The sequence below is a fragment of the Megachile rotundata genome, chromosome 1, assembly GCF_050947335.1.
Source record: "Megachile rotundata isolate GNS110a chromosome 1, iyMegRotu1, whole genome shotgun sequence".
Taxonomy (NCBI): Eukaryota; Metazoa; Arthropoda; class Insecta; order Hymenoptera; family Megachilidae; genus Megachile; species Megachile rotundata.
Genome location: NC_134983.1, coordinates 10,309,271 through 10,331,340, shown reverse-complemented (window position 1 = coordinate 10,331,340; position 22,070 = coordinate 10,309,271). Strand labels below are relative to the sequence as shown.

General features: G+C 36.8%; 2 long non-coding RNA genes across 4 annotated transcripts; both read right to left on the bottom strand.

Annotated features, from left to right (window-relative positions):
* Nucleotides 1–4,923: 4,923 nt before the first annotated feature.
* LOC143264062 (uncharacterized) lies at nt 4,924–5,400 on the bottom strand. Its single transcript, XR_013037519.1, has 3 exons — nt 5,279–5,400; nt 5,148–5,207; nt 4,924–5,074 (listed from the first exon to the last, which is right to left on the bottom strand). It is a non-coding gene; the product is annotated as an uncharacterized LOC143264062 (long non-coding RNA).
* Nucleotides 5,401–13,099: 7,699 nt separating this feature from the next.
* LOC143265265 (uncharacterized) lies at nt 13,100–17,349 on the bottom strand. Of its 3 annotated transcripts, none has more exons than XR_013039641.1 (8): nt 17,183–17,349; nt 15,332–15,418; nt 15,187–15,246; nt 14,373–15,113; nt 14,228–14,287; nt 13,414–14,147; nt 13,283–13,342; nt 13,100–13,209 (listed from the first exon to the last, which is right to left on the bottom strand). It is a non-coding gene; the product is annotated as an uncharacterized LOC143265265 (long non-coding RNA). The 3 variants fall into 3 exon arrangements; XR_013039642.1 differs by lacking the exon at nt 17,183–17,349 and adding an exon at nt 16,976–17,171; XR_013039640.1 differs by lacking the exons at nt 15,187–15,246; nt 15,332–15,418; nt 17,183–17,349 and having other exon boundaries at nt 14,373–14,742.
* Nucleotides 17,350–22,070: the final 4,721 nt, after the last annotated feature.

The following is a 22,070-nucleotide window of genomic DNA, read 5'->3' as shown; positions in this document are numbered from 1 at the left end:
TTTCCACGATTCGACTGTTGAACCGGGAATAAGTTTCCAGGCATAAGTTCACGCGACAACTTACAATTAGGAAAGTTTAGTCGTTGGCTATCTCAAAAGACTGTTCCGCCTTTGGTTCCTAAAGGTTTTAGAGAAACACGAATATCCTATGGAAATTGTTCGAAAGTCCGATTCCCCGTGTTCGTTCCATTACGTTTCGATCATTCGTTGGAGGATTTAGCGGAAGTTGCGACGGAATACGTTTGACAAGCTTCCAAGTCGATCGTTGGTTCTTTTGCGCGATGAACGTTGTCCGGGGAAAAACTGGCGCGGGAAGGGAAAATCGACGACGATGCAGACACGGTTGACGCCATTTCTGAGTCCAGCGTTTTTCCGCGAGCGGGCTGAGCGCGTCCGCCTACAGAAACTCGCAACAAGAGTCCGGCACCGAGAAAGTTTGCGGTCCAATTAAAAATATTCCGGGCTTTTTCGCTTGCACCGCAGCGCCCGTTAATGGGGTCGACACACGGATGCACCGACGCGCCGGCTTTCTCGGTACATTCGTTCGCGACTTGAACGTGGTAACCTGAATTAAAAATGATGGTAAAAATGGGCGACCGAGTAAGCGCCAACCGAAAAACTGAGACCACTTTTGGAATTTTCACGATGTTTTTTCTAGACTTACTTCCTAGACTTCACTTCATTTCACGACTCTATAGCATTTTTATTACGTCGTTTGTTCGAAGAGTTCATTCGCCGCTTTACCCGATTATGAAGAACACAATTTTTATTTTTCTGCATTTGTAGACAAATAAATGAGTTATACATGACTTGGCTCTTTATTATTCAGTTCATTTGACAAATCTATACCATTTTTATTTCTTGCTTTGTTTCAAGAGTTCATATCTATTTTATTCGACTATGAAATCAGGAAGAGAATTTTGATGTTTATTACCTATGCACTTGTGGACAAATAAATGAGCTATACATAACTTGCTTCATATCGTTCAGTTCATTTAACAACTCTATATTTTTATTTCTGAGTTTGTTCAAAAAGTTCACATCAACGACTTTATTTCACCCAACCATGAAATCAAGGAGGAAATTTTATAATTTTTGTTACGTACAAAAAATTAACTGCATAAAAAGAACGACGAGAGAGTTTTAACGGATAAATAAATAATAAACAAACAAATAAGTAAACTAATATTTTTCATAAAAGTTTAGTAACTTTTTATTAAAGATCCGACTATGTAAAAACTGACTGCGGAAAAACTTGACAATTAAAGAGAAAAAGACAAGGGATTTATTTAATGTATTTATCGATCTGTTTTTTGTATATCGCCATGTATCGTCCTATTGCAGACCGAGTTGAAATGTTGTTTCTAAAAGCCACTCAGACCGTACCACGGTTCTGTAACACGACAAAATTAAAAATGGGAGTGTTAAGTGTGTTAAATACCTTGTTTTTTCCTATTTAGTTTTCAACAGTTTTCTGCAGCTGGTTTTATGTTTTTTAATTTTTATACGTCTGGGTGACGTATGAATTTTTGCATAAATCTATCATTTATTTTACTGGAAGCCATATATTAGAATTTAACCTTTCATTGCATAATGTTTTCAATTTTTACAAAATGCAGTTTTAAACTACCGCAAGTTGGACTAATCAAAAAGTTGCTATACTAAACAGGTTATTTTAAACAACAGATTTCGAGACAAAATTTGACACACGCTGACAAGAAAGTGACGATTAAATTTGACGTTTAAAGCCACGATATATGAAACCTATTCCAGAAATTGATTCGACACTTTGATATAATGAAAATGTTTAATACATCCTACTTGTTCACATATCGAATAACTGAAACACGCGAAAAATTCATAATCATTAAGCAAAACGAAAATTAAATGTTGAATATTTCTGGAAAATTTTTACGAGCGGATATAATTAAATTTCACGTGAAACAATATAGGAATTTTTAAGGTTATATTTTACATTTAACCTTAAAACCTTGGTGTACAATTTCATACGAGCTTTATTTTAAAATATAAAACAGGATGAAAGTGATTTTTGCCGTTAAATAAATTGGAACCACGTTGGCGTTCGTTTTAATACACATCATGTCGATCACGTAAATATCCAAGTTTTTATTATAACAAAAGATATCGTATCATGTATTGCATTCGTTTCACGGAAGGTTTTTTTTTTAAAATCATAACATTTTCATCCAATTTGCTTTTGATTTTCCATGTTCACCGCGTGTCAAGTACTCGGATCTAGAGAGATAAAAACGTATCATTTCATTTCAGTGAAAAATTTGCGATATTTCATTATAATCTCCTCTTCGTTTTAAATTGCTCTGCATTTTAAGTAGGCGTGCGCACAAACGATCTTGGCGTTCCATTAAATATTATAAATCACTGTTTGCAATGCGGTCGATGCAGCATGTTAAGCTGCAACGGTTGAATACTACCGTTTGATTTGAGTAACCGCATCCATCTATCTTCTTCCATGTAAGGCGTACGCTACATTTGCACGGTTAAAGCCTGGTTTACTTTAACTCCGAGCAAAAATAGAATGCAAAAAAGATGGGAAACCGTCGATGTATTTTAATGCGAAGCTCGCCAGAGTCGGAGATCAGCTTCGCTGAAATAAATTGGTTTTGTGTCGAGCACCCTGTACGACTCAACCCACGGCAACCATTGCGTTTACGTAACTGCACTTAATGTTCCTTGAACAAATTTTGCGGACAAACAGAAAATCGAGTTTCGCGTGAAATAAAGTGCACACTCGGGTACATTGTACATTTTCTTCAGAATACGTTTCCAACTTTTCAACGCTTATTTAGGATCGTTGCTATATATTTTTCTACAATTTTTTATTTTTTAATTTACGAATATTTGCAAGTTTTTTAATTCAAAAGTTTAGTGATACTCAAAATCTGTAATATTTATTTAATTTCTAATTATTGAAATTTTCTCCAAATTGCAAAAAGTAACTGGGTCACGCAGGACATTACCACGGTCGATAAAGCTGATGAACCCAGCCCAGCCTAGTTCAATGTCATATTTATGAATTGTTCGTTGCATATCTCCTTGAAAGGGATTGGCAGCATTAAAGGCAATCACAGCTGTTCAAGCGGTTAGAATAAACGATTCAATTGGTGTTATTGATGGTTGTTACCGGTGAGCATTATATCTGTAGCGCACGTAACAGGGATTGAAATTTTCATCCGGGTCTGAAAGTAGAGCGTTGCATAATACCGACAATAATGAAAGCGCGTGACCGGCTCGTACGGATTATAAGGAAGGCGGAACAACAATACTCGGTTACTTGTTTGGATTAAACTAATTAAATTTCCCGGTTTATCTGACTAATTGGAGCACGGTTAAGAGGCTAACGCAATTACGACAAATTGATTGTACTCGTTCGTGTAATTATCGGACCTGAAGACCCGTGGGACATGGGCGAATAGAGGAAGTAAAAAAAATGTTAAAAAGAACCGTCCTTCGTTTCATATTCGCGTTGATTATGAAACTTTCATTCATTAATTCCCATTACCATTTCTGGCTGCGACCGGTAATTGAAGCGACATCGTGTGTGCACGTAACGCGATAAAACAATGCGATCGATTTGCCGGTGCAACGACGGTGACGTAATTTAACGAAGAAACTGCTCTTCAAAATTGAATGGGTTCAATTACAATAAATTGGAGAGTGACGACCCACTTTTTAAAAAAAACTCAATTTACCCGATTCCGCCCAAAAACGTAAATAAAACATAAATACGTAAAGTTTATCTGTCACGAGTCATGGCGGATACTAAAAATATACGACTGCGATTGGTCGAAACGAACGACGAATTTGCACATCTCTGTTAGATCGAATAACGAAATAGAGTTGATTCTCCGAATTCCTAGAATTCAGCTTGTAATGAATTTATCGTTTATTTTATAAAGTTAACAAATGGAACGAAACAGAACAATAATTCCTAGAATTCAGCTTGCGATGAGTTTATCGTTTATTTTATAAAGTTAACAAATGGATCGAAACAGAACAATAATTCCTAGAATTCAGCTTGCGATGAGTTTATCGTTTATTTTATAAAGTTAACAAATGGAACGAAAGAGAACAATAAAATATGAGAGAGGTATATTTGAACCCTCGTCAGGAATCTGATGACAAAAGAAATCGAAGAGGGCGCCGTTCCGGTAAATAGGAATACTTAGGAGCAAAGGGGACGTAAACGATGTTTCTTCTTCCAGGCAAAGAAAGAGTACGCGAATTATCCTCGGATTGTTTCCCGCGAGCAGATTTCCTATTTCAGAAGAAAAATAACGAGCCTATTTCGCGTTACATCGCGAAAACCGTTCCGCAACGCGTTACAACGCGTGTCATCACCAAAATCGTCATCGTGTTAGATGCCACCGCAAATTGCAATACAGTGTGATACGGCTAACAGTTCGTGACTGCTGAATCAGATTCGCGTGTGCGAGCACGCGGTATCTTGAGCTTCGACGATTATCGTTGCACGAATCTACGGTTTTATACGGGTTCACGGAAAATTTACTGCTCCTCGGGCTGCGTTGGTTTGTGGAACACGTGGACGGATAAGAAAACAGGCACTCGAGAATGAGACGTCATCGTGAGGGAACGATGGACGATATTGCTTTCGTATTAAATAATTACGTATCGAATGGCCGAGCTGAAAATACTATAGCAGTCGGAGAAATACAGAAAGTGTGTGTACTTTGAGTGATTCAAGAGTATGTGTACATCGATAGAGTGTAGTCTCGGTGCATGACCCATTGAGAGAGTTTCCTTTCATATGGGTTTGCTGTTACAAATTATAGTGCAAATGTTAGTATATATTTTTCGCAAGTGTAAATTTTCAAATTGTCAGATTTGCATTTCGAATTTGGAAATTTTCACGTTTATAAATTTAGAGATTGTAAGGATGGGACTCACAAAGCAGTCAGAAGATATTCAGCGATGAAGTAGTTTATTTTTCATAGTATTCCATTACAGCGACGAAGAGACCTCGTCAGGATGTCAGAGTCTGCTATGAATCTTACCCCTTCGGGTGACACTTGACCTAACAAATAACATAAAAAGTAGTTATTATATAGGATATGTCATTGTTCTAGCGACAGTACTGAATAACATACATAGCATAAGGCTGCCATTAATGTATCTTTGCATTTCTTCGGAGTCGCAAGCGAACAGAACTGAAACGATATTAAACAATCATGAAATTATGTTAAAGAGATAAAGATCGAAATTCACAAATTATACTTACATTTACTGCCTCCGCCAGTGGCACATAGTAACCGGTAATGAATATAATGGAAAGATATAAGAACATGAACATATTTACTTGACCCATGTTGCCTCGGGTTCAACTCGAGGTGTTCATTTAACATATTTCGGTCACTTTTTAGTTCCTTACATACCCACAATTTCCAAGGTCATGATTTATACGATGTAGATAATATTTTATTTGGGTACCGTAATAATAAAGGCAAGCATTATATACGTTTTGAATAGCGTTCAAATCTTTTCGATAAGCTGAAATGATAAACTAAACATGTACATGTGTTCAGTTTGTAAAGAACTAAAGTTACTGTACTTGAAAGTTTAATGTTGATAGATCTTGCATTTCTTAAATTAACCCAATAATCTACTATTGCAATTTGGCAAACGATAGACAATGGTGATGAAGGTTTGTGTTTCTTTTAAGTTTTGTAGCTAGTATCCTTCGTATTTCAGAACTGGTTATTTGATATGCACTAAAATAAAACAGGTTTCGATAAAAGAAGTTTGGCCATCAGTTTTATGATGGAAATCTTATCTCTTCATAATAACAACTCTAATGGTTAACATTAAACTTAAACGACGTCCCGTTACTTTTGATTCGATTCGACGTCCCCCGTTCCAGAAGGAAATCAATTTTCGGAATCGCGGAGGAATCCTGAAAAATACGATTTACCCAGGCCTGGGAAACAATCTTTGGGCCAATGCTGTTCTCCACGCAGTCGACGAAACTTATTTCTTCGTCCCCGTAGATTAGATTGTGCGTCGGTTCGGTTGTGCGTCTACCCTAAACGCGATCCGCAAGATAACAATGGTTCGTCGTTTTATCCGAACTCTGATACGACGGAATCGAATGGCCAGCGGGATCAATGAAACTACATAAAGTAACTCATCGGCCATAAATGGCTAATAGAAATAGGTCGTCGATCGGGCTACAGGGGAGGCCGGTTTCAGAAAAAGGTATAGAAATAGATATTGGCTGATCATTCGCCGTTTCGAAGGAAATTGTTCCATCAGGAGATTGAAAGGGGATCGGGAATAAAGCTCTTCCCGTGTATTGGTCGAGCAATGATCGTAGCGAGATGTGATAAAGGGTAACATTTCTCGGGCGTTACTCAGAAAACTTCTCTTTTTTCCCTCAGCATCCATCGCGACTGATTCGATCTAGTCAGAAACAATGACTTCTTCTAACAGCCCTTACCTTCCAGTCCACTCGCTTCGACTTCGACTTTCAGAAATTACCCAATTATCCGAGGATCAATTAGCCAATTCATCCTTTTACTAAAATTGATATTCGTCAACTTTTATTTCGTCACGTTTATACAGAGGGTGACTGCCACTTTTATTTCAGTTTTATTTCGAGCCAATCTTGATATAGATTCAGTATCTAGTACTGGATCGAAATAAGTTGCACAAAAGTATCGTCTGTTATAAATTACATATTTAAAATTAAAATCAAAACAGTCTACCAAATAATACATGAATGACTATCTACGTCACTCGATATTTCTTCTACAACCATAATTTTATACTATACTCATCAAAGTTAAATCCCTAACAAGGCATACTTCTATAAGCTCATACTTAAATCTCAGTCTACATTTAGACCGCATTATCTCGATTCATCGTTAGATATCATCGATATTCCATCAACTACTACCAGTGTAACTTGTTGCACGTACAGTAAGTTGTATCGTTTAAATTCATTCGAGATTCCATGTTCGTTTACGAAACTTTCTTTTTTCTATCGATTCTTTTCTTAGATATTCCTGAAATAATGTCTCAGCTCGAGAAGAGGTTCAAAGTTTGTCATACGCGAGTTCCTTGTCTCCCGTTTGCTTTATCGATCCGGTTGAAGTCCCTTTCGGTTATCTTTCACCCTTCTGCCCTAAGCTATCGAGTAATTAGACGCGAAATAAGGGTTCGAGCAGGCTTTCGGTTGATTCGAGCATCGAACGAAATGCGTGCGAGCTGTAATTACAAAGATACCACCCCAGGTGTTTTTCTTTTCGTGCTCGGAATTGAAAACAAACTGTGCCTTTGGTATCGAGATTTGGCAATTTGGGGAATTCGAGAATTTAGGGACTTGAGAAACTTAGGAATTTAGGAGTGATGAAATATGTAAAATTTTGGTGTTAAGGGATTTAGAAATTTTGGGAATAGAAGAATCAAGAGATTTGACAGATTGAGAAATTTTTTATTATTAATAATATTAAATACTGTCGCATACTTAAATAATACTATATTAATACCTAAAATGCACCATCAAAACTACCTGTACCCCACATCAGCCCATATACCTCGTTTAACCCTGAAAAATGAACAAGTACTGTTGATCCGCGACCATCGCCAAGATTTGAAGCAACCTTAGAGAATTGAATTTTAACAAGCGTGCGATTACCAGTGTCTCCCCGAAGATCTTCCAGCTGGTAGATCAGCAACAGTAATAATTTCTCGCAGTGAACTGTCATTGATCCATGGTGCGAGACAAACGCGGGCTACCGTGCGAAACCATAATTTCGTCGCTGATTAATTGAAGGAAGAAGGAGAGCTTTTGTTTCGCTGTCGGGTAGCAGCGTCCATTAATAAACGATGACGATAGAAGAGACAACTAGATGGACGAGGGACGGTTGGTTGCGTGCAACATTTTTCGGCGATGGTGGCGGCGTGGAAATTCGCCGTAGCAACGAGTGCAAATTGCTTTCGGGCCGTTTCGTCTGCCAGGAGGCCATTTGTCACAGCGGATTCTGGACGTATAAGCCGGCTAGGCTAATAATGACGCCACCACGGCTAACTACAAGCTCCTCGCGCGTGCATTCATGAAGCAATATACATGCATTTACACGCTGCTCCTCCTCCACCATTCTCCTGCCGTCTCTCTTTCGCTGTGAAACCTCTCCAACCTCTGTCCGTGCTTGCTCATGGTATTCGTTGTCACTTGCTACTCACCCACACGACCTCACGGTCTTTACCCGCTGTCTAAACTGAACAATGAACGTTACCGTGTCAACGCCGAATTAATACATTCAAATTACCCATTGTTGCTGCTAAGACCAAAGTAATAGCATTGCAAATGATGCCTGTCATCGATGCAACCCGCAATCCATTGATTTCGATGGGGATCACGTTTGTTATTGAGAGCTGAGCTAATTCGTCTCCATTTTACTTTTCGAGAAGAAACAGAAACAGTTTCTTGTGAGGAGGAGAAATTGGAGTTGGGTGAAGTTCTCATTTCACAAAATGATAAATCATGTTGGTGTCTGCTTCTATTTATACTATTAATGGAGGATGGAAAAAATAATAAACAGGCTCTTGTTGCTGGTGTAGTAACAGGTACAAAAATTAGGAACTGGGTATATACATATAGGAAGGATAATTAAGACTACTGTACTAGTTGTATAGTTACATCATAGCTGTTGGACATACAGGGTGTCTCACAACTATTTCCTAAAAAAGGGTTACACCTGAGGTGATTTTGAACAAATTTTTCCTTTACATAAATAGGGTTAAAGGTTCCATTTTTTACATATTCGCTGTTTAATGTGTATTTGAATTTTGTTTGCTGTGAATATGCGAGGTTAGTACTTTAATATTCCCACACTTCAAACTAATTGCAATGGTTATACTATCATGCGTTATATTTACTAGCATATTCATAGGCATTAGTGACTGTGTAGTGATCAAACCGATTAATGACAGTCCTCTCTGGGGATCACGCATTTAGAGATCCAATCAACGGAGTTAAGAAGCTTATTAGTTACAGTTAACAGGACATTACATGTACAAATTACTTATGGCTAATTGTCCTACATGTTGATTTATGTGTTTGTTTAAATTCATGACCCATTTCATATATTATTTAATCATAATCATCCTCACAGTATCTATCCAACATATTCCATGTTTTTCTTGAAAATCACCTTCAATTTAATTAAAGAAACCTCTTAAGAAATTAAATATTAAACATTTGATTCAATAATAAATTTAAGTATTTCAGTAAAATATTTGAAGAACTAAGTTTGAATTCAAATGGGGATCCATATGATTAATTATATACGCCCACTTTCTCCGTGACAGATTTAAAAAAGTTTGACACAGGTCGTTGCTCCTAACAATCTTGTGTGATTCAATTTTCACGTCATGAGCCAAATTGACGTAAAATGACGGTATTTATGGTTAAGCCGGCAATAAGAGACATTTCAAACATTTCAGACTTCACCTCGTCACCGTTTTAATTATTCACACCATTCTTGGCTGAATTTTCAAAAAGTCTCTCTCTGGTATTCTGGCATTTTTTAAGCCACTTACGCACGTCACAGGTTCGCTCGACTGACATTAAGTCGTAATACACTTCTCTTTTCTTAAACGACATTTGGACACGGTTTTCGAGTGTCGAGAAAACAACATTTACTCGACGTTGCCTAGCGCGATAAATGTCTCGTTCCACGTACTATAAAAATCCCGCTAATTTAATTCACCGACTGCTTGGTCGAAACGGAATTACCGCTAATCGAGTGTATTTTCGGTAGTCAACGGTGTTTATTAGCATCACGGACAACGTGCCGTGTTAAACTGTGTAAAGCTGTAAAAAGTGTTATCAAAATAGCTTCGCAGCAGCGACGAAAATTATAATTGTGGATGGAAGCAAAAGTAACTTCATAGTTTTAGTATCTAAATTTAATTTGTTAATGGAATTAAAAAGAATATTTCTGTAGAAATGAACATTTCGAGAGAAAATTTTCCACGGTAAAATTTGATATTAAAATATATAAATATATTACCGTAGGTTGACTGTCAAATTTAACGTGGATATTAAAAATTTTAATCTCCTTCATTTCAGATCGTTCTGACCTACAAATTTTATGACTAAGCGAAGTTTGCGTCAGGTGCCACTTAATCTTCTCCACCATTTTGCATTCAGTTTAACGTCTTTAGATTTTCAATTATAGACAGATGTGCTTCTAATAAATACATTTAAGTACATTATAAAACAGTTCTCGTATATTTTTATCTTTCCAACAAACGTAATGTCTTAAACATGTTTTTGTAATTTTTAAAATATTTTAAATTACGTATTACTATTAACATGAACCTTACAATATTGAAGTTTCCAGGTTAACAAAAGTGTGTCTAATTGTTCTGAAATGCCCAGAAGGAATTGTCCGTTCGCTAGGTCGTTGAAAAACAGCAATCCTTTAATATCCAGCATATTGCGACGTCGTGCCGTTTTACGTGACGGTTAGGTGTACGCGGACGGTGAGCACAGTTCACGAATGACTCGTCGTAAACTCTGATTACGCTACAAAACGTCGACAACCCATATACGAGATTGTGCGAAGCTTCTCTTTATAGAAAGTTTAATCAGAGGGGTTCAATCGTGGCCATCGCGAAAATTTCCTCTTTCCGATTTCCCGTTCGTTCGGAATTACTTGCGGTGATAGGAACGTTTTCGAAGAACAATAGAAATTCTCGGCAAAGAGAAGGGGTGGCGTCTGGACGGGGTAATAGTTAACAGACGCGACAATCTTCGCGAGAATTACTTGGTTGGAAAACAGAGAGCGTTAAATTATTGCGACGGTATCCCGTTGTCGCGAAAGGGACAAGGAAACTGGGCCCGGAAGAAAGCCCGAAAAGGGGAAAATAAAGCGGGAGAACGCCTTAAGCGCGAAAGCGTTCGTAGACGTTGCTCGCGCAGCTGCACAAGAAAAGAAGACTCGGCGTCGGTAGAAGGGGCTGTGAATACGTCACCTGAATGCCAGCATAATGTTCACAAAATGCCGGAAATATAAGCAAACTCGCGCCTTCCACGCTCCCTTGGGAACTGTCGTTTACATAAATAGCCCCGAACGAACGGATTTCGCGTGCACCGTTCACCAATTCGTTCACCCTACGTACTACGTGTCTCAATATTTGACGGCAGAGTTTCCCTGCATTTGCTTATCAAATGAAATCCAAGCACATGGAGGACACCATGTACTTTATGCGGAGGACCCATGAATCTCTTTCGTTGCTACTAACACCTCCAGACGTTACAGAAATTTTATTCGATTGATTCTGCATTTGGAAACAAGTTCCAGTAAACTTATTTCTTTTTTCGTGATACACAGTTTCGTGCCGTTGTCTTTCTCGATACAGAAAATTGTGCCAGTTTAAAGTTCAATTTAGAATATGATTGATGACATTTTGTTAAGTGGAGATGTGCAAAAATGAAAGATAATGTACCCAAACATTTTACTGACTTGCAAACTTGTAGCAACTGTGAAAATATGAAGTTCATCGTCCTAAAACATTATGAACTTTTCGTAAATGATTCAGACAGCAAGATATTTCTGGAACCAAGTATCATTTTCAAGGAATAGGGCATCAGAGCTTCAACCCCCATTAGAGACAGGTAACTGCATATTATTATAAGAATACGCAACAAACTCGTAAAGAAGATGCTTTCACGTGATCTCTACCGTGGCCGGAAACTTTTGCTTCCCTTTATTTCCCTTTTCATTCCGTTGTTCATAAACATCCACGTCATTAGCAGCGAAGGAACAAGTTAAAAATTTGTTCCAGTATAAAGTTACTCGTTACCAGGCCGTTGGTTACGTTTCGACGGAAGTATCATATTTTCTACACCGTCCTTTGTGCGCTAACTTTTCGTGTAAATTATGAACTTTATTAAACAGTAGAAAGTCCATACTGTACAATGCTGCACGTCTGTGCGAATATGTAACTAAGTGACGAGCAACCAAAGGAGACGCGGGAGTTTACAAACTCACACGAGGGAAACTCGCACAAAGCCTTTATTCTTCTTTTGAATTTATCCAGTTATTGACGCGAATTTTCTTTGACGTATAAATTTCTTTGGGATGCGGTAGATCACCACGAAGATTCAAATTTCTCCATTTTTCTCCTTTCATATTAGAATATTCAACATTTTCATATACTAAAATTTGAAACATTTTGGATTTCTAAATTTCCTAGATTTTTATGTTCAGCAGATTTGAACTTCCAATTTCGAAAAGACTGTATATTAAAATTTCTTCAATTTTCAAATTATCAAATCCCAGAATTCTATAAATCCCCAAATTCTCAGATCCCTCAATCTTCAAATCAAAAAATTTGAAAGTATCTGAACTCCCAAGCTCTCGCGTACTTCAGCAGAAAAATAACGAGCCTATTTCGCGTTACATCATGAAAACCGTTCCGCAACGCGTTACAACGCGTGTCATCACCCAAAACGTCATCGTGTTAGATGCCACCGCAAATTGCAATACAGTGTGATACGGCTAACAGTTCGTGACTGCTGAATCAGATTCGCGTGTGCGAGCACGCGGTATCTTGGGCTTCGACGATTATCGTTGTACGAATCTACGATTTTATACGGGTTCACAGAAAATTTACAGCCCCTTGGGCTGCGTTGGTTTGTGGAACACGTGGAAGGATAAGAAAACAGGCACTCGAGAATGAGACGTCATCGTGAGGGAATGATGGACGATATTGCTTTCGTATTAGATAATTACGTATCGAATGGCCGAGCTGAAAATACTATAGCAGTCGGAGAAATACAGAAAGTGTGTGTACTTTGAGTGATTCAAGAGTATGTGTACATCGATAGAGTGTAGTCTCGGTGTATGACCCATTGAGAGAGTTTCCTTTCATATGGGTTTGCAGATACAAATTATAGTGCAAATGTTGGTATAGATTTTTTGCAAGTGTAAATTTGCGAATCGTCAGATTTGCATTTCGAATTTGGAAATTTTCACATTTAGAAATTTAAAGATTGTAAGGATGGGACTCACAAAGCAGTCAGAAGATATTCAGCGATGAAGTAGTTTATTTTTCATAGTATTCCATTACAGCGACGAAGAGACCTCGTCAGGATGTCAGAGTCTGCTATGAATCTTACCCCTTCGGGTGACACTTGACCTAACAAATAACATAAAAAGTAGTTATTATATAGGATATGTCATTGTTCTAGCGACAGTACTGAATAACATACATAGCATAAGGCTGCCATTAATGTATCTTTGCATTTCTTCGGAGTCGCAAGCGAACAGAACTGAAACGATATTAAACAATCATGAAATTATGTTAAAGAGATAAAGATCGAAATTCACAAATTATACTTACATTTACTGCCTCCGCCAGTGGCACATAATAACCGGTAATGAATATAATGGAAAGATATAAGAACATGAACATATTTACTTGACCCATGTTGCCTCGTATTCAACTCCAGGTGTTCGGTTAACAAATTTCGATCACATTTCTGTTCTTTATATACTAACAATTTCGAAGGTCAAGATTTATACGATGTAGATAATATTTTATTTGGGTACCATAATAATAAAGGCAAGCATTATATACGTTTTGAATAGCGTCAAATCTTTTCGATAGGCTGAAATGATAAACTAAACATGTACATGTGTTCAGTTTGTAAAGAACTAAAGTTACTGTACTTGAAAGTTTAATGTTCATAGATATTCTTTAAAGAACCTAATAATATACTATTGCAATTTGGCGAACGATAGACAATGGTTATGAAGCTTTGTGTTTCATTTAAATTTGGTAGCCAGTATCCATATTTCAAAACTGGTAATTTGATATGCGTTAAATTTCGATAAAAGAAATTGGGTCATCATTTTTTTTCCATATACAAATTGACAGATTTACATTTCGAATTCGGAAATTTTCGCGTTTAGAAATTTAAAGATTTGTGAGGTTGGAAATCACAAAGCAGTCTGAAGATGTTCAGCAATGAAGTAATTTATTTTCCATAATATTTCATTACAGCAACCAATAATCCTTGTCAAGATATCACTCTGCTATGCATCTTACCCCTTGAGGAAGGGTTGACACTCGGCCTAAGAAATAAGATAAAAAGTAGTTAGTATAACTGGTATATCACAGTTATGAATACAGAATAAAATACTGAATAGCATACATTGCATATCTTTAATATTTTTGAAATGCCGCAGGTCTTTGCATCTGCTCTCAAACATATCTAAAATGATATTAAACAATTATGAAATTCTATTCGAGAGACAGCCGAATTTCAGAAATTATACTTTTATTCCTTTTATACTTACCATCTTAGGCGCACCCGCATAATAACCGGTAATGGATATAATAAAGAGATATAAGAACAGGAACATATTTACTTGACCCATGTTGCTTCGTATGCAATTCTCGACGTTGTCAGTTAACATACATTTTCATTTCGGTACTTTATATACCAACAATAGGAAGGTCAAGATTTAGTGGATGTAGATAATATTTTGTATGATCATCGTAAAAAATTTCGCATGACCACACAGATATGTAACTCACTAACGATCAATCAAAGACGTAGGAGTTTACAATCCCACGCGAGGATAAAACGCTCGAAGTTTTTATTCCTCTTTCGAATTCATTTACTTATTTACGCAAATTTTGTTTCATGTATTTTCCTTGATACGACAGATCACCACGAAAACTCAAATTTCTCAATTTTTCTGCTTCCATGTTAGAATATTTAAAAATTTTTAAATTGACAATTGATATGGAGTTTCTTTACATATAGGTTGGCTAATACGAATTATAGTTCAATCGTAGGTATCAATTTTTTGCAAGTGTAAATTTGCGAATTGTCAGATTTATATTTCGAACTTGGAAATTTTCATGTTTAGAAATTTAGAGATTTGTAAGGTTGAGAGTAACAAAGCAATCTGAAGATGTTCACCAATGAAGTAATTTATTTTCCATAGTATTTGATTACAACAACGAAGAGTCCTCGTCAACATGTCACTCTGCTATGAATCTTACCCCTTGAGGTAGGGTTGACACTCGTGCTAAGAAATAAGATAGAAAGTATTTAGTATAACTAGTATATCAGAGTTTTGTTGATAATACTGAATAACATACGTTGCAGAAGAATATCATTTGCATATTTTTGCAGGTCCTTTTATTTGCTTTCACACAAACCTAAAATGATATTAAACAATTATGAAATTTTATTAGAGAGACAGCCAAATTTCAGAAATTATACTTCTATTCCTTTTATACTTACCTCCTTATGCCCACCCGCATAATAACCGGTAATGGATATTATAACAAGATATAAGAACAGGAATATATTTACTTGTCCCATGTTGCCCTGTGTTCAGACGTTCGATTAACATATTTTAGTCACATTACACTTCTTTACATACCAACAATATGCAAGGTCAAGATTTATAGTAGATAATGTTTTATGTAGCTAGCAATAGTGGTACAGTATAAGTACAGTAATAAATACCTCTGCACGAATTTGTAATATACGAAGTTTTCGCATTTTGATTTTCTAAATTTTTAGATCTTTAAGTTCTTAAAGTTTGCAAATTTCCTAGTCTCCAAAACTTTAAATTTGAAAATCTCTGAATCTTCAAATTTGCAAATATATAAGTTCTAAATATTCAATTCCTCGAATTCTCCAAATCTCCGAATTCCCAAATCCCCACTTCTCTAAATTTCTTGGTCCTCAAATCTCTAAAATCTCTAAACTTCCAAATCTCCGAATCTCCGAATTCTCTAATTTCCCAAATTCTCAAATTCCCGTATTCTCAAACCTCCAAATTCTCAAATCGCCGTATTCTCAAAACCCCAAATTCTTAAATTTTCCGAATTCTTCAATTTCCCGAATTCTCAAATTTTTCGAATTCTCTAATTTCCCAAATTCTCAAATCCCCAAATCCTCAAATCCCCAAATCCTCAAATCCCCAAATCCCCAAATCCCCAAATCCCCAAATCCTCAAATCCCCAAATCCCAAAATTCTCAAATGTCTGAACTTCCACGATTGAAAATTCCTTTTCGCAAATCTTGAAACAAAGCTATATTCTCCCGCATCGTCATTTACCCTAGAGGAGCATACGAAGCTCAGCGCCATATAGCAGTCGCCCCGACGTGAAAAACAGCGAAAAGAACTAAAAAGGTGTTTTTCACGTGGCGTTGTTTCTCTGGAGGAAAAGAGGTGGCTCGTTTCCTCCCGAAAGTCGTAAAACGCGAACAAACCGCCAAAGAATGCCGCGAGATAATTATTTATTTAATTATGCTCGTTGTTAATCATGTCAGTGCAAGACAGCTTTCACGCGACAACGGTGAATATATTGTGCGAAATAAAATTAATGTAGCTAATTAGAGCGCACTCGGAGATCGTAAGTTCTTCTAACGTTCCGTTCACGGAAATTAACGGCGACACCGGGAAAATTAGAAAAAGTGACGCGCTCTTTAAACCGAAAATGGAATAACATGGCTTCCAACGGATCTTCATTTCGTGGTTCAGATTTTAGTGTCCCTTTTAACGCCTGACTGTGTGACTTTTCATTTTTAGGAAAAGTACACGAGTTGCCAAAGTTTCACAGGATAATAAAAAAATAACATCTTACAATTATAATATAATATCGTATTATATATTAATTTTTCTGGTGTGTACATGTATTAATATAATTTAAATAAGTACAACTTTGTAATTTATTATGAACACAATTTTAATAAATTTACTACACACGGATGTTACGATTATAACATTGAACGTGTGACTATAATATTAACGGTGCCTAAATAATTCAATCAAATTTATATTCTTTCAATTATTCTGATATATTAAATTCATAATATCGATCGCCGGAGGTCTTCGCGGTAGCGGTTATGAATATTTGAATTAATGAAACGTACCTAGACGAAGAATGACAATTTCTCATCGGTATTTTCTTTAGCGAAGTAATACGATTAAAGTTTCCGTTTTAAAGCCTTTCTTGACCAAGTGTACCGTCTCTTGTCGTAAATAAAAAACGAGTACCGATCGATGTTCATCAAACATTAATGTTGCCGTAGTATAATGAAACTTTCTCGTTGAATAATCTATATCCACCATATACTTACAACTGGGAATTTCTGCAACTTGAGGTGCACGTAGCTTTACCTGCACCTCGGTGCATGCCACTAAGGATGCTCGCGAGTGAATCAAGAAACGCAGATTCAACAAAATCAAACTCTCCGAGGAAATTCGATTCGCGGTGCATCTTGTGCTATTCTATTCGAACACTGGTCAAATAACCAATAAAGTTTTTTACAACACTGTAAAAACAATATAGCGTCGGTTATCGGGGTCGTGATTGTCTTTTGTGCAACGTGTAATGTAGCGTTTTGTCACGCACCTTATGTCGTGGACATTTTATGAAAGTCCGAAGCATGCGGAAGAGGAAGGACAATGGCGTAACCAAATGGCGGCCAATGTCACCAGGACCTTTGAATATGGTAATGTCAGGCGTGTCGAAATAATGTGCACTGATAGATAGTTCATGCGTTGCATATAATCGGGGAGTTCAAACTTTTTAAGTTAAGAATTTGGGAATTTGTGAATCACAGGATTTAGGAATTTAGGGTTTTAGAGATTTAAGGCCTCAGAAATCTATGATATAGGGATGTAGGGATAAAGATATTTCGGGGTATAGTAATTTGGGAGTATTGAAATTTCATGATATAGGGATTCAGAAATTAAAAAATTTGGGGTTTTAGGGATTTTGGGATATAAGGACTTCGGCACATAGAGATTTCGGAATTTAGAAATTTCGAATTTTCTGAGAGTTAGGGATATAGAAATATCAGGATTAAGGAATATGGAGATATAAGAGTTCAAGATTCGGGGATTTCAAAATTCAGAATTTTAGGGTTTGAGAATTTCTTAAATTTAAGGATATGGAAATTCGAAGTCTTGAGACTCGAGGTTCTGAGTATTCGGTAATGACACAACTTGAATATCTAAAAATTTAGAAAATATCTAGATACTTAGAAAACATATAATTTGCAAATTACAAAATTTACAGATTTATAAATATACAAATAGCTATGAACCTAACCTCGTAGCTACACAATACAATTCAATTTAACGCGTGATGATGTAAGATTACCCTTCTCAAGACTTTAGATACGCCACTGAATAGGCGACGAAGTTGACACGCGAAACAAGGTAAAATGAAAGGTCAGCGGCTCCAGCGGTACCGTGACCTTCAGTTCACCACCTTCTTGGATGTTCACCTTCGACCGTACAGTGACTCATCTTGTTTCGATCTCCGCACAGCACGTCTTTACTCGATGAGTTTTCATTTCTTTCACCGTGATGATCGTGCAGGTTCCATCAAACACATTTCATTGCACGTGATTTGCCGGAAGCCTTAATTAAAAGAGGTCCATCGGGATCTCTAATTATAAATCGATGTTTTGCGTTTATTACGGGTTTCCTGCGAATGTGTCATTCGGGCCAGTCTAATCGATTAATAGACGTAATTCCAGGAAGGGTTACGGAGAACTATGTGGTTGACAGAAAGATCGATACCAGGAAGAGGGAAAATTTAATGCAAACACTTTGCAAGGCTACTTCGTGCTTTTATTTTTCGATATCGTACATGCTTTGAATACGTAGTTGATGTAACTCGAGGAAGAGTTTTCACGGAATTGTGTGTCCGACGAAAAGATTGATATTTGGAGCAGGGAAAATTTAACGCTTTTCCGATCATCTGCAATTCTATTAGGTTGCTGAATATCGAATGACCGAAATGTGGAAAATGTGATATGATTTGGTGACGCAAAACTAAATTATCATGCGATAATTTAGTTTACGCATTTGCGCTTGTAGTGTATTAATTTGAAGCTTAAACTTTAGCGAAAATTACTGCACATTTTGTTGATATTCCCGACACAAGGTAGCTCGTCTGATCAAACAAAGTATTAACTAGGTTACAAATGCACATTCGCTAACGTATGACTACATTTTTACATATTCTGCATTTTTACGAAATATGCATATAAAGACAATATATGATTAAATAAATTGTAGTTGTGTAACGACAGTAAATTGTTTATCGAAGTCATTGTTTCATAAAAGAAACTTTTGTATTAAAAATATTATCAGAACCTTTTATACAATAATTTCTATGAAACTTTAAGTCCAAATTACACAGATATTTTGGAGGAGTTCAACGTTATTATATTCTGGCAAAGGTTGCATGTTTCCAAATCGTTAATCTGATTTGCGGTACAATTTTCGTCGTTTCAATAGCGAATATCTCTCAAAGATGTTTTCAGGCGTTGAACAAGCTTTAAATATGTTGAATTGCATTTAGAATTTCATCCGTTTACGATCATTAGATGTTCCAGCTTGCAAAATAAAGGGAAAGAGCGTTCCAGCTGCGTTCGCCGGTTACTAATTGCGATGGCGGTAGCCAATTCCCATTAATCGTCCCTTAACCACGATCAAACTCCACGATAACGTGTCCCAGTGTTTTCACTTGCGGCTATTTGCGAAATCGAGCATGCTATCAAATTATAAGCTTTTAACGTGGTTGGAGAACGGCGTATCGAGTAATTGTCCCCGGCGTAAACAGAAATCTAAATTAGTCCCTGGAAGCCGTGCAAGAAAATGAGATTTTCTTCTTCCATAAGGGTTATTGCTCTAATTAGAAAAACGTGGAACGAACGAAACCATAGTCGTTCCTATTAGCGGACAATTTTCTCGAGTTCTGCAGAAAAAGATCCTGGCCCGATACCGACGCCTGTCGCCTGTCTTTGCTTGCATACTTCAACGTATTACTAGGTCGCGATTCTTGCGGCATGCATGTTTCTTTTTAGGCATCGAGCCAGCGAAATGTGAACGCTCTAAGAAGCCACTATTATGAACCTATGTGAGGCAGCCATAGCTCAGCTCGATGAAATGGCGGATCTAAAGCCTTGAAACTGCTACGACATCAGTCTGAGAGATTACAAACGCCTGCGATGGAGGGTTCTTACTCTTCTTCTTGCATTTCGGCGATATTTTTCGATTTTATCTTTTGTTGATGTTGTTAACGAAATGTGGATTAAATTTTGGGTGAACGCTTTGAATCGCGTGTTAGGTTATGTTTGGGTTCGTTGGGGTTAGGTATTGTTTGACGCACTCTGAATAATGGAGGTTTAATTTACAAAAGATAAGATTCAAATTTTTGTGTTTCTATTGACATTCTTATTTTATAATTTATGAATTGAGTAATTTCTACACTCTGAAATTTCAAATCCTGGAATTTCCAAATATTCAAAATTTTTAAGCACAGCATGAACTTAAATTTTGAAATATTCTAAGTCATGAGTTGCAAGTTTGAATTCTCCAGAATCCTAAATTTCTAAATTCCTGAATCCCTGAATCCCTGAATCCCCAAATCCTTAAATCAATAATTAACATCCTCAAGATCTAATCTTCACGAATTTGCACCACTGAACCACATTTCCTATTCCAGTAAATACCTTACATCACAGGAGCGTTTCACAACAGATTCGATCGTTTTAATCTTACGAAGCTTAATAGCTTTCGAAACGGAATGATTCACGTACCGATCGCTTTCGAACAGCACGACGACGAAGTAATTACAGTGAAGTGATCATACGTATTGTTACGTATGAGGAAACACTGTGAACGTTTCTCTTGTTGCAACGAGATAATGCCCAACTCATACAGAGTAAGGGCAACTTTCTTCATTGTTCGTGACATCGATCGATCTCGTATCGGTCGTTTCACGAATACGTACATACGTATGCGCATTCAAGCAAGAAGGGTCGTTCATTCGATTCTATACGTTCTATTCAGGTTTCTTCTATTCGTTGCAGGAGAATTTCTGTTTGCTAATACGAGAATCTGAAAATTGTTAATCGTAGAATTACGTTGCGTCAATTGCTACTACTTGCTCAAAAATTGTTTCTGGTTGATCACGTATCTGGTTGGTGAATTCAGCATGTGACGTTTACTGTTTAACTGGTTAACTGGCATGTAACCCAGTTTTGGTAGCGCATGAATTTCTATAAGGATCTACTGCATGTAGCGGCTGTCATCCATTTTGTATACTATGATCTTCAACGCATACATTTTTAATAATTTCAAAATTTGTTTCTGCAGTAAATGTTTGCAGTAATCAATTATGTGCAGTAACTGATTTATTTAAATGATACGGTTGATTTATTTAAATTGTGTCACGGATGATTTGTGTAAATAGCACAACAGTTGATTTATTTAAACGGTACCACATATTTCGGTTCAGAGAGTTGTAGCAAATTTCGTGACAAACATAATCGACGATATTATGATTTTGAATTCAAACATTTACTTTTGATGAACACAAATATTAATATGTCAAATTGCTTTGGCGAGGGAGGTCACTAGTGTGCGTCAAATTCAGATGGCAATATATTTGGAGTTTACTGTACAAAGCATCATCTGACAAATTTCGAAATTGCCAATAAAAATTTATGTAGAACTTATTCCACGAAAACAGTCAAGTATCACAAGAAACGTGAAGCAGATTTATCCCAAACGAAATCACATACTAAAACAACAGGCCAAGATTTTAGATAAACATTCAAAGTAGCACACAAGCGTTAAATAAGAGAATTATAAATAAATTATAATAGTTTAGTTTCTGCAAGTGTTAAGATACGTAACAGTCTATTACTACACAGGAAGTTTAAACAAGTTTTTACCAAGACCCAGCAAACTCTACCAAGTGGGAGAACCGAGTTTATTAATTAACAACAACAATAGTACCGACACAACTGTAGGTACATACATGTTCCCTAATTTTGACGATGGTTGACGCACAGCGTAGCATGTCAACTGTGTTATAATACCAGGCAACTATTTGCGCAAACACTTAGGGTGATCCCAGAGTGTACGTTTGTTTAGCTACATTCCCGTGCGCATTGCTGTGTTCGCGAGCAAGCTAGAGAGAGAACAGTTGCTTATGCCCGC